Raw genomic sequence first — 6,127 nt, forward strand, 5'->3', positions numbered from 1 at the left:
TCTATCCCCACAGTTTTCCTACTGCAACCCTTTCTCTGAAATAGCCTCCTCAGATATTTTTGAATCAATTTTATTTATAGCTTAAAACTGACTTTAAAATTGACTTGTTGAATAATAGTCTTTAAATTTAAAATGCCTTTCACTTGAATGGTAATTTGCAGCAGGGACCAAATCAATGTAGATAACACTGATAACAGAGGCAGAGCTGTCAAGAATTAGCAGCGCTGTCTCCATGGTAACTGCTGAGTGAATTCGGCAGTGTTTTCACCGACCAAAGACCTGCCTTTGACATCATGCCCTGTGTAGTTAACCCTTGATCTAAGAAACACACAGAGCCACATTCAGATGTATAATCACACACACACCCACACAGGTGCACAGACAGTCCACGCACATCCGCAAAGTGAAAGCTGGGTTGACTGTGAGCCATCATTAAGCCTCTGACATGTAGCACACAACACTCTAGTATCCCCGAAGGCCCAGAGTAAGGTTAACCAGGCTTTTCCCACTCAGCTTTCCACTCACACAAAGGGGTAAAAGAAAAGAATAGTGGTGCAAGAACAAATGCTTTGGTGAGTATCAAGAATTGCAAGTGCTTTGGAAAAAGACCTTTTCTGGGTGTTTTTCAACTGAGAAAGAATGAAGATTGTCTCGTTAGCTCAAGCGCCATCATAATGCGCACAGATATGAAAGTGGATTTTACTCACTTTTTGCCTGCTTTGAAATCTCACTGAGGATTTTCTTACTTTTATACATTTAGTGGGTATGCAGGAAAAATCAAGTGTGCACAGCGGGATCTGTTTTGAAGGCTGGCTGTGTGTCTCTGCACATCATCTTCTCTGAAAAGATTTTGTCAGGGAGTGATGAGAGTAAAGTTACCTCCAGTTTTGTTTTGTTTTTGTTCTACCTGAGCACACTGGTTTAAAGTGGTGTGTATAAGCATATATTAGCATGGGATTTAACTAGCAATTGATGGAAGGGGGAGGGTGTTTTGTGGTAGGTAATACTCCGTATTTGTGTTATTTAACTAAGTAATGAAGACCCATTGATTTTACATGTAATGTGATAAATTCTAAGGAGGTTGGTTGTCCTTTTACAATTGTACTGGCTTATCTAGTTGATTACCATGTGTACATGTTCCTCAACATGTTCTCCACTCTGTGTGAGAAGATCTTCACCTACCCATATATTAATCTGAACTAAGCACAGGAGAGAAATACAGTGCTCAGCATAAATGAGTACACCCTCTTTAAAAAGTATGAATTTAATCAGTAGCTCAACGAACAAAACAACAATTTCCAAAATTGTCACCAGGCTAAGTTTTATCGAACACTTGTTTAACTGCATAACATGAAAATAAAGTTAATAATATAACTTAGATCACAAAATTTCAGTTTTACTCAAAATGATTGAAGCAAAAAGGAATACACCCTGCAACAAAAACTACTGCATCTAGTATTTTGTATGACCACCATGATTTTCAAGGACAGCACCAAGTCTTCTAGGCATGGAATGCACACGTTGGCAACATATTGCAACATCTATGTTTTCCATTCTTCAGGAACAACCTCTTTTAGAGCCTGGATGCTGGATGCAGAGTGATGCTCAACTCGTCGCTTCAGAATTCCCCACAGGTGTTCGATTGGGTTCATATCAAGAGACATACTTGGCCGTTCAATCCCCTTCACCCTGTTCTTCTTCAGGAATGCAGCAGTAGCTTTAGATTTGTGTTTTGGATCATTGTCGTATTGGAAAAATTGCACGCCAACCAAGTGCACGGAGTGATGGCAGCATCTTCTCCTTCAGTATAGAGCAGTACATTGTTGAGTTCATGATACCATCAATAAAATGCAGCTCCCCAACACCAACAGCACTCTTGCAGCCCCACATATGGACACTGCCACTAGTGGTGTGCGGATCGAAATTGAAACATCGATTCTTCCGATACCAGTAATTTATGTTCTAGAATTGATTCTCATATTAAAATATCAATATTTTAGTACTTTGGGGTAAATTTGTAGTTTTTCATTAACAGGAAAACAGTGGATAGAAACTACATCATTCGGATCGTCTAAATTGGAAGGAACTACTTCCTCTTACGCCTTTCATAGTTATATGCGATATATGGCTGTATAAAAGTGCGGCAGCCCCTGGTGTACGCACTCACAACAATGGCTGAGCGCAAATGTGTGGACGCATTTTACCTCCAACAAACAGCCAAGACGCGGTTTGCGATACATGTGTCAAGACAGTGAGGTGTTGTGGCAACAGCACTAACCTCATCAAACACCTCAGAGTAAATCACATCACAGAATATGATGAGCTTATGTTGAGGCAAACTGAAGAGGAGGAGAGGGACAGGCGCTGCTAGGGCGAGACAGACGTCTCTCACGGAGTCCTTTAGTGCTGCAGGCAGGCAAGGTGTTCACATAGCGCACAACTTCAGGTTTTTTATTTCTATATGATGAACTCTGCATTATTAAGCAATAAGAACAAGTAGTCTGATGTCCTGTAATCATTATGAAGCTATTATTATATTATCATTACAATTACATAATACAATTATATATTGTATTATGAAATACAATGAAACATGAAGTTTTTGTACAGAGTATCGGTATCAGATCGATGCCACCCTGAATTTTACTTGGTATCGGATCGGAAAGGAAATCAGTGGTATCGCGCATCACTAACTGCCACCACCACGTTTCACTGTAGGCACCATGCGTTTCTCGTTGAAATCCACACCTTTACAACGCCATACAGTTTTGAAACCATTCATTCCAAAAACAGTGATCTTCGTCTCATCACTCCAGAGTATAGAGTCCCAGTAGTCTTCATCTTTTTCAGCATGGGCCCTAGCAAATTCTAGATGTGCTTTTTTGTGCACGGGCTTCAGGAACGGCTTCCTTCGTGGACGATACCCACGCATGCCATTCCTCTGCAGTGTGCGCCATATGGTGTCACGGGAAACGGTCACTCCAGTTTGGCTTTCTACTGCTTTAGCTAACTGCAGTGAACTTGCATGGCAATTTTCTTCAACCCTTCTCATCAGAAGACGCTCCTGTCGAGATCTTAACTTCACAGCCTGGACGTCTCTGTAAGATGGTTGCACTTACATTTTACAGTATTTTGACTGATATGTAAAGCTTTGCTAAGCTTCTTGTAATCCTCACCTTTTTTGTGTAACAAAATGGTTTCCTTTCTCAGATTTTGTCACATTTCTCTTCCACGTGGAGCCCTTGCTGGCAGCATGAAATGGGAAGGGCTTTTCTTTGTTAAGCCTGCTGGCCACCTCTTAAATGAATCATTAGACTCACCTCTGGTTGAATGCCTGTTAATTCGAATTTTGTAGTGTTAAGTATGGCTTTTCTCCTAAGACCATAATTAGGGTGTACTCATTTTTGCGACATGGGCTTGAATGAATTTGTTAGGAAAATCACTTTTTTTCTGCAAATTAACAAATCTTGTTTGCAATCAATGGCCCACATTTGTGGGAGTATTTTGTAGTAAAGTATCTCATAGAAAATGTTGATTCTGAAAGGAAACTAAAGGTTTTCTGACATGTAGTGGGGCGTACTCATTTATGCTGAGCACTGTAAGGATAGTACTTGTGTTAAAAATGACAAGCTAGTTTTCTGTAAGGCCAGTAAAAACTTATACTGTGATGAATGACTAAATTTGTATTTTGAACTAAAAAAAGAAAGAAAGAAAGAAAGAAAGAAAGAACAGGTATGCATTTGAATAATAAAGCAACCACAGACAAATAATCTAAAAAAGTTAACTATAATGAATCCAGAAAGATGATAAATCAAGGCCACAGTCAAGCAAGATTAGAGACCGGTTAGCAACCATCTGACAACCATCAATTGTGAGGAGAAAATGTGTATTCCCAGACCAGTTGGCAACTGGTTGCTTGAGGCGGTTGATCTGAAACTGATTGCTAAAGCTCCATTCACACAGCCTTAGAGACTTGTCACTAACTCTCTAGCAGCTACAAACTGGTAAAAATTAGTTTTCCTTAACAGGTTAACAAATGGTTCCTGGAGGTTGCTGAAGGATATCGTGTAAAATTGATTGCAAGGAGCGTGTTGCATTGCAAACCTCAATTCTTGTGGTTGCCATTAGATTGCTGGGCTCATCCTTCGTGGATAGCACCAACTAGTCTGCAAAGGCAAGAACTGCAACACAAACTGGAAACCAAAACCAGCTGCGCCTTTTGAAATATAATAGCTTCAGCAATAAGGCCCAACCTTTGTTCGAAGGCAAAAATTGTTATGTTTTCTGTTTTTCAAGTTTTACTGCCACCTGACTAGTAGTCATTGAGTGTGTGAGAAGACAACTTGAAGGTTCCCAGAGGGATGAAACAAAAGTTTTTTCCTCATTTGGTGTGCATGAATGAATGAGAAAAAGACAGGTCTAACAGTAAAGATTCAAGTTTGGGCATAGTGAGGGTGTCTGAGGTGATTTGTGACAAAGTTATAGAGACAAGGCTGACATGGTTGGAATATGTGCTGAGAAGGGATAGTGGATATACCGGACAGAGGATGCTGAATATGGAGACGAAAAGGAGGAAAAGAAGAAGACCACAGGGAAGTTTCCTGAATGTTGTGAAAGTGGACATGCAGAGGGTTGGTGTGACAGAGGAGGATGCTGGAGATAGGATGAAATGAAGGTTGATGATCTATTGTGGCTACTCCTAAAGGGAACAGCTAAAAAAAAGAAGAAGAAGAAGAGGTGTTTTGATGATAAGTGTTCAAGTGGGACGAGATCCAGTGGCCATAGAGGCCATAGCGTATGATTCACAAAATTTGTAAGATCATCAATGCTTTCATTGGCCCTTCATCAGCCGTCAATAGGTCCACTGACAACCAGAGACCACTCCTATTAGGATAGAAATGCTGTATCACAGGATAAAGGCGATCACTGATTTACAGTGACTTTCCTTCTAAGGCGCTAAACAGGCAAAATTCCTACAAGCAAAGCGCTTCCCACAGTACAACTGACAACCCCCACAAGTTGTTAATGCTTTGTCCTAAAATTTGCACCTGTCTGTACGATTAAAATTTACTACAACTGGACAAATATTAGTCTGATGACGATGCAGTTGTGACAATACAGGTTTGTTTTTGCTTCAGTTATCTTCTAATTAATAACAAAAAAACAGCGCAAGCACACGACACTGAACAGATTGTGTATCATGGTAATCTGATTTCACTGTTGTCTTCCAGCTGTCACATTGCTCACGTATTGTAAAAAATATGGTTAGAGCCACACTGGAGTTCTGCGTGTTATCCATCATCAACTACAGAGTATTAAATGCAGGTTAAAAGTTTCAGACTTCAGCATCATGAGCAGCTTCTGTCACGCAAGAACTGAGTTACGAGTGGTGCTCTGAATATTTTTGATAAAAATGGCATATGCATGTTTATTTAAGTGCTCTGAATCCACTACTTTAAAGTAGCTAAGAGCCAGTCATACAGATAATGATATTTCATCCTCTCCGTGATGCATCAAATTGCACACTCTGGGAAGCAAAGCCTGTGAGCTCCTCTAAAAGTCAGCCTACCTTCTACCTTTTCTTTTAGTGAAAAAGCCTCCCTCATCTTTCCATATTTCTCACATATTTAGACATGCTGTCAGGGAAAATCTTAGTCAAAGTCCATCTTCATGTCAACGTTATTACGTGTTAGAAGGCTGATGGCCCATTAATAATGTCTCGCTGATTCTGAGCAAGCTGGGGTGGACTCTACTGAATTATACTCTGTGCAAGTGATGTGACAGCGAGTGGCTATTACGAGCTGCCTGCTGTTTTTTGCTGATCAACAGGGAATTCAGCTAGATCTCAGCTTAGCTAAAGAACTGCAGTCAAGCGCCTCAAGTGCCTCCAACTTCTAGCATTTCCCAAGACATCTGGTGGGGTATACTGCTTCTCAGGGGAAGATGAGAAAGACTTCTGCCTCACTTTGCCCGTCTCATCATTTTTCGTTGGCAATCTGCATTTAGCAAAGAGTCAGGCAGACAGACCATAACACTAGTCAGCTGTTCAGTAGCTGTGTGCAAACCTGTGTGAAAGTGCAAAACCCAACGTGATCATTCCTCCTTTCTTTATTTCAGTTTGGATTAC

This window comes from Pundamilia nyererei, unplaced genomic scaffold (genome assembly GCF_000239375.1).
Source record: "Pundamilia nyererei isolate P.nyererei 1_Seehausen unplaced genomic scaffold, PunNye1.0 scaffold00047, whole genome shotgun sequence".
NCBI classification, from domain to species: Eukaryota; Metazoa; Chordata; class Actinopteri; order Cichliformes; family Cichlidae; genus Pundamilia; species Pundamilia nyererei.